Source organism: Hemicordylus capensis, chromosome 5 (genome assembly GCF_027244095.1).
Source record: "Hemicordylus capensis ecotype Gifberg chromosome 5, rHemCap1.1.pri, whole genome shotgun sequence".
Lineage (NCBI taxonomy): Eukaryota > Metazoa > Chordata > Lepidosauria > Squamata > Cordylidae > Hemicordylus > Hemicordylus capensis.
In genome coordinates, this window is record NC_069661.1 from 244353849 (window position 1) to 244366774 (window position 12926).

At 44.4% G+C, this 12926-nt stretch overlaps 1 protein-coding gene across 1 annotated transcript in view; it reads left to right on the forward strand.

Moving 5' to 3' along the window:
* Nucleotides 1-7834: 7834 nt before the first annotated feature.
* Nucleotides 7835-12926, forward strand: part of LOC128327384 (solute carrier organic anion transporter family member 1B3-like) — a 48697-nt gene continuing 43605 nt past the window's right edge. Inside the window, exons 1-2 of the mRNA XM_053256186.1 lie at nucleotides 7835-7919; nucleotides 8003-8070. The gene's annotated coding sequence lies outside the window, so the exon portion shown is untranslated. The remainder of the gene's footprint in view (nucleotides 7920-8002; nucleotides 8071-12926) is intronic.

Sequence of the window (12926 nt, forward strand, 5' to 3'; positions counted from 1 at the left end):
CCACAACCCAGATTCCAAAGGAATAGGGCAAAGGGTTGATTTCTTAGCAACCCATGGGGGTGGTTGGCACCCTATGTGCTCTACACCACCTCTCGCTCTGGGCCACCCCGGTGCCCCTCAAGTGCAGATATGGGGTTGCTGAAACCTCCATCGTTCCCTATGGGGAAGAACCTTAAAGATGCATAAACTCCATTAAATCTTTAAAAATCAGCCCTCTGCCCAATTCCTTTGAAATAATTCTGGCATCTTCCTTGTCCCCACTGGGCACTACTACCCACTCTACTCTGCTCTGGGCCACCCATTTCCCCCTGATGTGAAGCTATACTTTTGCTGAAACCTCCATTATTCCCTATGTGAAAAATCTTAAACTTCAAAAATTCACCAAAAATCAGCCCTTTGCCGAATTCCTCTGAAATTCAGGTGGTAGCTTCCACCCATTGGGCACTACCAACCTCACCTACTGGGTTTTGCCCCAGGCCATTTTTTAAAATCCAAAATGTTTCAGATTCGGATTTTGCAATTTCGAACATAGAACAAAATTAGGATGTTTCAGATTGGCTGATTTCAAACAAATAACAAAATGGGGGTGTTTTGGATTCGGGCCAAAAATAAAGCAAAACATAAAAAAACAAAACACACAACCCTAAAAAGCAGCAGTGAGGTTCATATCTGAGCTGGGACTGTGATGTGAAGAAATGCAATGTCCCTCCCCCAGACACACACACAATTTTGGGGGGGAGCTGGAAATCTCCCCCTGCTCTTTCTTGCAAAGAGGAGCTGTTTCAGCAAACAGCTGCAAGGGGCAATTTTCAGCAGGAAAACTGTACCCCAGGAAAGGATTAAAGCTCTCCTCTCCCCGCATCATGGGCCCAGTCTGGTGTGCAGCCCCATGGCCATTTTTCATTGCTGGGGGGCGGAGATACAGGGAATCCCAACATGGGTTTTAGTCATGTGTAATGTCTTGTTTGAGTATGTGCAAGCATATGTGTCTTGCCTTTAGTGCATGCCCACTAAGGCAGTTTGACACACTGCAGCTGCCAACATATATTTTGAACTGTGATAACATATTGTCTGACAATTCTGTAGGCTTGTTCTCATGGCTGAAAGGTGGGTAGGAGGGGCATCCATACAGGCTCCAATCTCCATGCCCGCTCCTGACCAACAGTGGTATATTGGCTGAAATCAAGGGAGGAGGGTGGGAAGTGATCAAGTGCTAGCCATGACCTGGGTTAGGAATGTGGGAACAATTTCTAATCCAAACTGCTTCAACTTCAAACCGATTTGGTTCGACATTGGATCGAACCTCCTGGCCTTGGGGGGGGGAGTGTTTGCGAAGATTTTTTATTTTTTTAATTTGCTTTTGTACTTACCCCCTTTGGGGTCATGACCCAGCCATGCAGGGGCCCATTGTGCATCTGTGGTGGCCTCCAAAATGGCCACCAGGACTGGGGAAAGGCCCAGAAAAGGCCAAAGACTACTTGAACCGGTTTATTTAAGCCATAACAGAGGCCAATGGGGGGAGGGGGAACCTCCAGGAACACCCCTCCCCCGTGGCCTCGGAAATGCCCCCCCCCCAGGTGATAAGTACAAAAAAAAATAATTTCTATTTAAACAAATATTTGTGACACACACACACACACCGAGCCGAACTGTACTGGGGGAGGTTAGAGGGAGGCAAAATTGAACTGGCCTGGTCCAGTTCGAATCCACTTTGGACTCGAACAGAACTGGGCCAGCTGGTTTCATACACCACCCTAATCTGGGTAGGACAGCGGTGGACAGCTCACATTGTGTACCCAGCAATGTATCGAGGGTGGTGGAAAAGCATAGCCAATGCTGTCCTGCTGAGATCACAGCTAGTAGATTATCACTTTCCCCTCCTCTTACTTTGATTTTTGCTGATACAGTACCATTTCTCGGGAGCATGTATAGGGCTTGGAGCCTGGCTGGATGTTTCTCCTACTATTGGTTGTGAGAACCCAGCCCATTGTTTCTAATATACCTTTAATCAAAAAAGCAAACCCCATCATGGCTTTTAGGTCAGTGGCCAGCAGGGTACTGAAGCATAGGACAGCGCAGAGTCTTTAGCAGTGGTGAAAGGGAGAAGGAGCTTGGGCAGTGATCTTGTTACCCACATGTGACAAGCACATCCCTGTTTTCACCTTTAAGATGTTGGGGGCTATGTTGATTTGTGCTAGGACTGCTGGGATTTGGAGTCTAGCACATCTGTCAGTTTCTCGAGAAGGCAGATCTGGCCACAGTTACCAATGCCTTAGTCCCATCACGGCTGGATTACTGTAATGCGCTCTACGTGGGGCTGCCCTTGAAGAATATTCGGAAACTGCCGCTGGTGCAACATGTGGCAGCTAGGATTTTATCTGGAGCCGCCCACTGGGATCACATCACACCTATTTTGAAAGAGCTGCACTGGCTGCCAATTTGCTTCTGGGACCAATTCAAGGTGCTGGTTTTGACCTTTAAAGCCCTTAACAATTTGGGCCCTGGATACCTGAGGGACCGCCTGCTCTCAGAGGTTGCTGCCTGCTTGGTGAAGTCATCTGGGGGAGGCTGTGCTCCAGGTGGAGAGGCTTCTAATGACATGGAAACATTCAGATGCTCCTTGTTTTAGAGGAAACTGAAGTGCCCAACAACATATGAAATGATACCATAGCTACAGTTCAGTTAGATTCATAACCCAGGTAAGTTACATTTTGCCTTCAGTTGTTCGTATTGGGCATATGGAGCATATTGGTTAACCCTGGCTGTCCAGGGTTATATGGAGCATGTTGGTTAACCCTGGTTGTCCAATTTGGTTCGAGTCCAGACTGGACTCAAAATGCACTGGCATGTTCAGTTTTGTTCGGGTCCTGGCCACGCAGAGGCCCATTGGGAATGTGTGGCTGCCTCCAAAATGGCTGCAGCCACGAGGGTGAGACCTGGAACAGGGTGAAGACTGCCCAGGTGATTTGGAATATAATGGAGGCTGGTGAGGGGAGGGGGGATTTCTAGAGACAACCCTCCTCCGTGGCCTCAGAGGAGAAGCCCCTGGAGCGCCAGCAGTTACTTCTATTTCTGTTTCTTTTTTAATTAAAAAAAAAATAGTCTTGCGGGGGGATCCATCAGACTGAGGGTGTGTGTGTTTCAGTCTGCTATTGAGCCATCGAATGGTACCAATTCGATGTTGAATAAGTTCATTTCCGAACCTGTTCTCAGATCCCTAGTCCCTACACAGAGTCCTCTGCAGTTACCTTCTTCTCAGCAACTGGCTTGTTGTGCAGTATCTTTCCCCTCCCAAACCAAACTGACAACTGACATTCTAAATGTAAAAGTAAGAAAACAAACAAACCAGGCATGAACTTTTTACCCTGCCAGCAACACAGAGTCCAGCCACCATTCTAATACATATTATTTACAAGAGGTTTGTGCCTCATTCCTTCACAGTCCCGTTATATCCAATAGGACAAACTCCCAAAAAAGTGTCTGCAAGATTTTGCTGTTAATGGGATAGGATTCAGCTCACGATTTTTTTCCAGTTAAAAGGAAAGAGCATGGTGTATGGGGAGGTAATCTCATTGAGCTAGATGAAACCTTTCTTGGTTGGCTTTCTTTTTTGCTTTTGTTATCCATCCCAAGGTCTTGGGAGGAGGTGGGCTATAAATCTCAGTGTCAAACCTGTGTTTAGACCCGGCCTGAACAACTTGTGAACTTATCTTCTTATGCAAACTGACCTAGTTTGGACATCAGCTATAGATACAATGTTTTTTAAGGACACGCCATAATGTTTGGAATGTTTCCATGTCATTAGAAGCCTCTCCATTGTTCAACTTCCAACTTATTTCTGTCTTGCTTTTCTTATTTCACTTCAGTTTTCCATGCACAAGTCAAATTTGCAGCCTGATTGCTTTTCTTTTGTTTAGAGATTAGTACTAGAAGGATAAAAATTTGCTTGGAAATAGCCAAGTCACTCAGTGCTCCGGTCCCTTGCTCCCTGGCTGTAGCTAATGTGGCCAGCCTACAAAACTGGCTTGTGACGATGGGCTGGCTCTCATGGTTTTGCTGCCACCTTCTGGCCAGCCAATTCCAACCACTCCCTAAAGGTGATTGATTGTCTGCTTTGAAAATAAACAGCCAATTTTATGGAAACCTTGGGTAGAAAAAGGAATCAGCCGGTTATCACAGCTGATAAATGAAGATGAAAACTACAAATCCTTTGCACTCTTGCAAGAGGTGTTCCATTTACCACCAGCAAGTGCCTGGCAGTATATATGCAACTGAAACATAGCATATCTGCTCAATTCGGTCCGGACGCCCTGACAGCCTCAGCAACCACAGCTATATTAGTGCATGCCATCAAGATGTCCTCTCTCCCAAAACTAAATAAATACCTATATGCCTGTGTGCATGGAGACATGGACCCTGGATTAGATTTACGTAGGGACAAATGGAACCTGGAACTTACAGAAAAAGTGTCACCAGTGCAATGGCAAGATATTTTAGGTCATGTCAAATGCAGCTCAATGGATCTTAAATTGCGCCTAATCCAACAGAAGACCATTTTCTTGGCCTATTGGACCCCCTCTACATCTTAAGCAATTAAAAATGTCTTCAAATAGTAACTGTTGGAGATGCAGTAATCTGCATGCCAATTTAACACATTTTTTTTACCTCTGGTTTTTCTGTCCAGGTATATAAAATGTTTCTAGTTTAATGCCAGCATATTTGAATCTTATAGTCCTCTGAGGAAGAGGTTCCTACCTCGAAATGTGTTGGGACTTTTTTCAGCAATCTATTATTGTACCATCCCTCCTTTCTTCCTTTTGCTTATGAAGCCACGCCTGTGGTCTATTTCCATTTTTATCGGTAAAGTATTAGGGGGTTAGGTTAAAGATCAAGATCCCATGTGTTTGATTTTCTTATCAGTGGTGTCTTCCTGTTTCTCCGATAAAAAACTCCTCACAGTCTTTACAAGTTATTCTGTACACTACTCCTTTTAATCTGCAACTCCCCTCCTCCTGTTCACATACTGGGCAATCTGCCTTGTCATATCTCCGATCGTATAACTTTGTTCTCACCAGTTGTGGTTTCAAAGTCTTAGCTGACTGAACCACCTCACATTGGCCCCAATGTCCTACTTATGTAATGTTTTCTGACATTGTCTAACAAAATTGCCAGATACAAAAGGAATTTCCCAAACAGGTAAGCCAGGTACAAATTTAATTCCTGCCATTCTTCTTAAAGGAAACCTGTAGCCATTACTTTGTCCCAATGTTATAGCTCTTTCTTTTGATTGTTCTTTGTATTCCTCTGATTAGACCGTTACTGCTCTTTTAACTATACTCTCCATAGTGTGAGTTTTAATAATCTGTGGATGTGCTGATGTATTATTAATAATCAAATCTTTCTTGGCTGGTTTCCTATACCACTTCGTCTTGGGACTACTCCCCCCTCAGATGAATTTCCACTTCCAAATACTGTAACCAACCCAAAACGTTGGGAGGCGTGGGACGAAGGAAGGGGACAGATGGTGCAGGGACTCGGGCTGGTCCTAGCGCCCACTTAGTTTATAGCCAACTTGTATAATTCTCTGCCACGAGATGTGGTGACAGCCAACAACCTGGATGGCTTGAAGAGGGGTTTGGATCATTTCATGGAGGAGAGGTCTATCATTGGCTACTAGTTGGGCTAAAGGCCACTTCCAGCCTCCAAGGCAGGATGCCTCTGAGTACCAGTTGCAGGGGAGCAAGGGCAAGAGAGAGGGCATGCCCTCAACTCCTGCCTGTAGGCTTCCAGAGGCATCTGGTGGGCCACTGTGTGAAACAGGATGCTGGACTAGATGGGCCTTGGGCCTGATCCAGCAGGGCTGTTCTTCTGTTCTTCTGACTCTCTCTGGTTAACCTTATGCTTATGATTGCCCATAGCAAATCCTTGCTCCTGGGAATAAAATTCACCGTTAAATTTCCTTTATTAGTTCTTAGGACAGTTGCTCTTCCCATGTTAGTACATATAAGAGAGTCACCATTTTAAAAGATGCCTCTTCACTCAGCTATCAGGGGTTAAGACATGCAAGAAATACAAGTGTAAACTAGCAGAGGGGCTGATTATTCAGCAGCAGCAGCAACAATCAACAACAACTATTTATATACTGCTTTTCAACAAACGTTTCCAAGCGGTTTACATAGAGAAATAATAAATAAATAAGATAAGATGGATCCCTGTCCCCAGAGGACTTGCAATCTAAAAAGAAACATAAGATAGACACCAGCAACAGTCACTGGAGGTCCTGTGCTGGGGGTGGATGTGGCCAGTTACTCTCCCCCTGCAAAATAAAGAGAATCGCCACGTTAAAAAGGTGCCTCTTTGCCCACATAATTAGGAGAAATGCACCTGATGTGCCAACAGGAAGGATACGAACGTGTGCTCAGGCTGTGCATACATCCTGATTGCATGTTTTAGGGCCAGCAGATAAGTACCATGTTTACTCAAATAGAAAACAACTCTGAATGTAAGACAGCCCCCTTTATAAAGAGAGGTTAAATGCAAGTTATCCCTGTATTCTCTCAAAAGCTGTATTGACCCAAAAGGGAAAAGATTCTGAATGTAAGATGACCCCCTCCCACAATTTCTAACATCTAACTAATTTCTAACTAATTCTAACACGCTGGGGAGAACCAGTGTGGTGTAATGGTTAGAGTGCTGGACTAGGACCGGGGAGACTCGAGTTCAAATCCCCATTCAGCCATAATACTAGCTGGGTGACTCTGGGCCAGTCACTTCTCTCTCAGCCTAACCTACTTCACAGGGTTGTTGTGAAAGAGAAACTCAAGTTTGTACTACACCACTCTGGGCTCCTTGCAGGAAGAGCGGGATATAAATGTAATAATAATAATAATAATACCATAAAATTGAAAAAGTTGAAGAAAATGAAGATGTAAAAATATTATGGGACTTCCGACTACAAACAGACAAACATCTACCACACAATACACCAGATATCACTGTAGTCGAGAAGAAAGAAAAACAAGTCAAAATAATCGACATAGCAATACCAGGGGATAGCAGAATAGAAGAAAAAGAAATAGAAAAAATCACCAAATACAAAGATCTACAAATGGAAATTGAAAGGCTGTGGCAGAAAAAGACCAAAATAATCCCAGTGGTAATTGGCGCCCTGGGTGCAGTCCCAAAAGACCTTGAAGAGCACCTCAACACCATAGGGGCCACAGAAATCACCATTAGCCAATTACAAAAAGCAGCTTTACCGGGAACAGCCTATATTCTGCGACGATACCTATAACAACAGCAACAACATTGACAATAAAATTCTGGCATCCCAGGTCCTTGGGAAGGACTCGATGTCTGGATAAAACGAACCAGTCAATAACACCTGTCTGACTGTGTAAAATAAATAAATAAATAAATAAATAAATAAATAAATAAATAAATAAATAAATAATAATGGAGCTTGGGGGGAAACTTAGATAAAAATGGTATCATATGAAACGTTATTTATCATATGTGCTAAATAAATAAGCCAGCCCCCTATTGAAGCATCATATGTTCCCATCTAAAACTAGCCATACAGTATAGCTCCCAAACATCCTTGCAGTTCAACAAAGGGAGCTACTCTTGATTAGATCCAAGATGCCAGATCCAAAAGAGACATTCAGTTTTCCTGTTTATTTCTTGTTTCACTGATTAGCTGGATACATCTTTTTTATTATCTTGGATAAAGGGAAGAACAAAGCCTAGGGAAACAATGAACATTTCTGTCTCCAAACAAACCATGGGGTGTTTTCAACGCAAGGTTGCAAAAAGGCCTAGATTACATTCTGAACATTTTCTGCCTAGATAATTGTTAATTCCATAGAGAAGCGCATGGATTTCTGTGGAGGGGGCGGGATGGTCGTGCACAAGAAGAGGTACACTGGGTTTGGTTTGGTTTGTTTGGAAATTGAGGAAGTTAATGATTTCCCTTGGTGATCTCCGAACCTCCTTGTTTTAGAGGAAACTGAAGTGCCCAACAGCATATGAAATGATACCATAGCTACAGCTCAGTTACTCATGACCCAGGTAAGTTACATTTTGCTTTCAGTTGTTCATATATAGAGCATGTTGGTTAACCCTGGACATATTAGAGGGCATTTGTTGCTAAAAAATATCAAATACTTACATGCTGGTTTTCCCTAATGATCATCAGAAGCTGCCTTCTACTGAGTCAGACCATTGGTCCATCTGGCTCTGTATTGTCTACACCACGGGTAGGCAAACCTGGCATTCCAGCTAGTGTTGAACTACAACTTTCAGTATCCCCAGCCTAGTGTGATACCAGAACCAGAGCAGGCAGGTGGTTCTCCAAAGTTGCAGGCAGAAATCTCTCCCAGCCCAACCTGGTCTTTGGGGCTCTTTCTCAGCCCTACCTGGAAATGCCAGCAATTGCACCCGGAACCAAACTGGAATTGCACCTGGGACCAAATTGGAATTGTACCCGGGACCAAAGCAGGGGCTCTGTCACTGAGCTGCAGCCCCATCCCCAAGGGTGGCATATGTGGGTCTCCCGGCGAGGCACTGGCCACACCAAGACCTGCTTAGCTTCAGCAAAGGGGCTGTATCTTGCGCCCTTAGGCCATGCTTTGGGACCGAATGGAATCTGTTGGCTCCAGAGAACACAGAGAGAAAATGGGTTGATTGATCCATACAAGTATATGTATCAGCTGGGAGCTCTCTCCTCAGAACTCTGAGTGGGATGTGCCTCCACCAAGAAGTATCGGGGTTGCCAACTTTTTAACCTCCTATTGTAGCTGTATCTTTAACAGCTGCTTAGCCTGCTGATAAACTGGCATCTTTATGCCACGAAGAGCCTCGTTGGCGAATTTCTGGGTAAAGTTGCAACCTGACAATTTGAAAATTCTCCTTGGTTGCTTGATCTGTGACATTGAACTAATGCAGGCTTGCACAATTTCACACCCCTCCCCTGCAGATATTGGTCTACAATGCCCATCATACCTAGCCATTGGCCACGGTGGCTGGGGATGATGGGAGCTGTAGTCCAAAAACAGGCTGGAGGGCTGATGTTGTGCAGCCATGATCTAATGGATTTTGACAGGCAGGTACAATTCTTGGGGTGAGAAAAGCAATACTAGTTATCTTTGGGAAGAGCATTGTCTTTTCCACAAGCCCTCGCTTGATGTATGTCTGAACCAGTCCTCAGACACTGTATAAGTGTTCAATACCAGTCCAGTTCTTTGAGTCACTTGGAGATGTTCAAAGGTCTGTGTAAGAGTCCAGCCCAGCACTACTCAAACCACCTACTTCAGAATAGTTTCCTTGAATTCAGAGAGGCTCTTGAATGGCAAGATGATTTGAGGGCTATATTTTATGACTATTTTAAGCTGAGAGGCCAGTATTCTACAGTCTGGGGCATCCATTTCATGAGGCAAGGTGAGGCAGTCACCTCAGATGGCAGATCTACTGGGACACCAGGAGGGCAGCGAGATGCCCCCTACTGCTGCCATCAGACTGATCTGACCCTTAGTTTTGCAAGGAGTGTCCCTCATGCTTGCAAAGTTTGCAAGGAGTATGAGAAAAGAGGAGGAGGGTACAGCAACTTTCCCTCCTCCCTGTGACTTTCAAAGCTTGCAGGGATAGGTTTGGAAAGGGGGCTGGCCCCCACCAAGGTCATGGGGCAAGGCAGCATTCTCACCTTGCTTCAGGTGCCAGAGGACCTTGGGAAACCCCTGCCTACAATATCAGCTATTCTCTTTATTTTGTGATAATATTTTATCTTTTTATCCTATGATTGGCTTTTCCTTAGCTTTGTGGGAGGAGGACAGCTAGTGTTTCTCGAGACAGTAAATAGAGCTAAACAGCCAAGAAAGGAAAAATAGTTAAAGCATTTTTCTCCAATTCTCCCTATTGACCAGGAGATCTCCTGTTTTCAGGGACCTGTCCCTGAAAAAGCATAGTCCCCGTTTTGCTCTAGGGGATCCTTTGCAGGGGGGGACTGGGATTGTGGTGGCAGGCTCCATCCTTCCATAATTTATGGAGTTCACTGATATGGGATAGAATGCTGGGCACTAGTTTAGTTGCTTGAAAAGGAGATTAGACACATTCAGGGACGTTAGGACAATCGGTAAGGCTCTATACACTGAGTTCCTTCAGAACTCTTGGGTGGTTGCCATCTGGCCCTGGTGATTTGTTAATTTTTAGTTTTTCAAGACAGTTTAGAACATCCTCTCTCATCACCTCAAATTGGCCCAGTCATTCAGCCTCCAAGCCTGAGAAGCTCAGTTCTGGAGTGGGTATATGGTCAGTATCCTCCACCATGAAGGAGGATACTGACCATATAGAACATAGAACTCATTCAGCCTCTCTGCAATCTCCTTATCCTTCTTAATAATACCTTTCACGCCCTCATCATCTAAAGGTCTAACCTCCTCCCTGGCTGGTTTTCTGCTTGTGATATATTTAAAGAAATTTTTGATATTCCCCTTGACACTTCTAGCTATATGCTCCTCAAACTCCTTTTGCATCCCTTATTTGTCTCCTTGCATTTATTTTGCCAGTTTATGTTCCTTTCTGTTCTCTTCACTTGGGCAGGACTTCCATTTTTCTGAAGGAAGTCTTCTTCCCTTTTATAGCTTCCCTAACTCTACTTGTTGGCCATGCTGGCATCCTCCTGAACTTGGAAACGCCTTCTGAACCTGAAAATGCCAGTTCTTGAGGTTGGGACCTTCTGCATGCAAAGCAGAGATGAAAGAACACCTGCTATTTATATATAGAGTCCCAGGTTGAATCCCTGGAATCTGCAGGTAGGGCTGGGAATGCCCTATAGCTCCTCCCTGAAACCTTGCAGATCTACCACCAGTCAGTGTAGACCAGGGATTCCAAACTTGTGGTATTCCAGATGTTGCTGAACTACAACTCCCATCATCCCCAGCCACAGTAAATTGTAGCTGAATATGATGGGAGTTTTAGTTCAGCACAGGTTGGGAACCCCTGGTGTAGACAATACTGAATTAGATGGCACTATGATCTGACTTGTTATAAAGCAGCTCCCTATGTTTGTATGACATCTGTATCTCAGCATCTTCCCATCTCAAGCCTTTGATGGTCCTAATAAGCAGGGGCTATCATTGACATGAGGAGGCAAGCTCATTTTCAGCAGCATAGAGGCCAAACAACCGTATGTGAAATGCATACTTTTGTCTGGCATGCTTGTTTTGTTCCAACTTGAGTAGCAGGTGTGGGCGTCCCAATCAAGATCAGGACCATGGCAGGAGGGAGGGAGCTTTAACTCTGGATTGGACCCCCCATGGCCACTTTTTTTTCCTGGGCAAGGAGCTCTCTTTATTCAGATGGGAAAAATAGCACTGGCTGACATACAAATGGGGGAAAGAACAGTCCTGGGAGAATGATCATTTGGATCTGGATCACAACTGGTGGGGAGGGCTAACGTCTCCTCCACCTAGTCATGGTCCCAGTCCTGATTTCCCTCCCTCCCTCCCTCCCTCGTGTCTGCTATTTTAGTAAAAAAAAAAAAAAAAAAAACCTGCAGATCCAAACTACACATTTAGTGTTACATGTAGTTTGGGCTTTAGATTCAGGGAATTGAGATAAGATTAGAGGAAACCACAGATTACTACCATAACCCATGAAATTGTGGTTGCCAAATCATAGGCCAGGAGTCCATTTGTAGGGTCAACCAAGCATTCAGAATGAGGAGGAAACCATTGGCCCATGAGAGGGCCATGCTTGCTATTTCTGAGTCACTCTGCAGACTACCCATATTTCTTTTTGACGGAAAGTCTGGAGGTTTTTCACACCCGGCTTTTAGTTCTCATCTCCTCCGGAATGGAGATGTGTGCACACATATCGGCCAGATTTACCCAAGTCCCTGAGAGCTATCAGGGAGCACTTCATACACAATTTGGGTTTTTCATTGTGTGTTAGAGTGTAGCCCAGTTTATATCTGGGGTAAAAAAAATCCACTTTTTGTGTCAGTTTTTGGGGGGGCAACTTCAAACTTGCAGTAAAGCCTCACAGTAAACTGTGAGTAAAGCCTGCTGTCTGAAAATGCCCCTTGTCTTTGTCTGCTAAGGAGTGTGTTAGTTGGGAGTAGCACCAGAAGTGTGATGGCATACTCCTTTATAGACACAGAGCATCTCTGTCATCAGAAGTAGCACAAGTGGGCTGCAGACTGACTCAGAAGCCGCAAATGCACCCTTTTCTTAGATTGGCTCCGCAGTATGGGAGCCACTGCTTCCCCTCCTAGAAAAATAAGATTGGGTTTTTCCATCCTAGGTTAGGAAAATTCAAGAGGGAGGAGGTATGGGCCAGTGGAACATACTATAAGTTACTCTTCACAACCTGAGGTGGTTGGCAGAGATGGGAGTAAACTGCAGCTTCCTTGAATCCATGGTCTACTAGAATTTTCTCCAGCCCACTGTTGAGGTGACAACTGACTACATCTCAATTGTGGACCGGCCCTGATAGATCTATCTGAGAACACAAAAGGAGGAGAGTAATAATTCAGCACTGGAGGTCAATTAGAAGGACAGGCTTGAGATTTCTCACAAAAAAACCAAACTCCTTTCCTCCTGTTTTGTGGCCTTCTGTTGCTGTGGGAAACTGTTCTCTTTTGATCTGCCGACCTGCTAAGTTTTTAACCTCCCTGGTATTTTAACTTAAATTGTTTTATCTTGTGTTTTGCTTGTGAATGTCACCATTAGTTCTGTTTCTCTTGGAGTTTTAATTGTTTTTAATGGAAGGTGCTTTGAGCATTTTCATGAAAGGTGGAGTAGAAATATTTTAAGTATAAATATATAAAGGATAGACAAGATGCTTGTACTGAGAAAGATGTTCTTAGTTGGGGCTTTATAGGGCCTAGTGGACAATGATTAGCTCTTAGGGACAGCTGACTGAGTGCT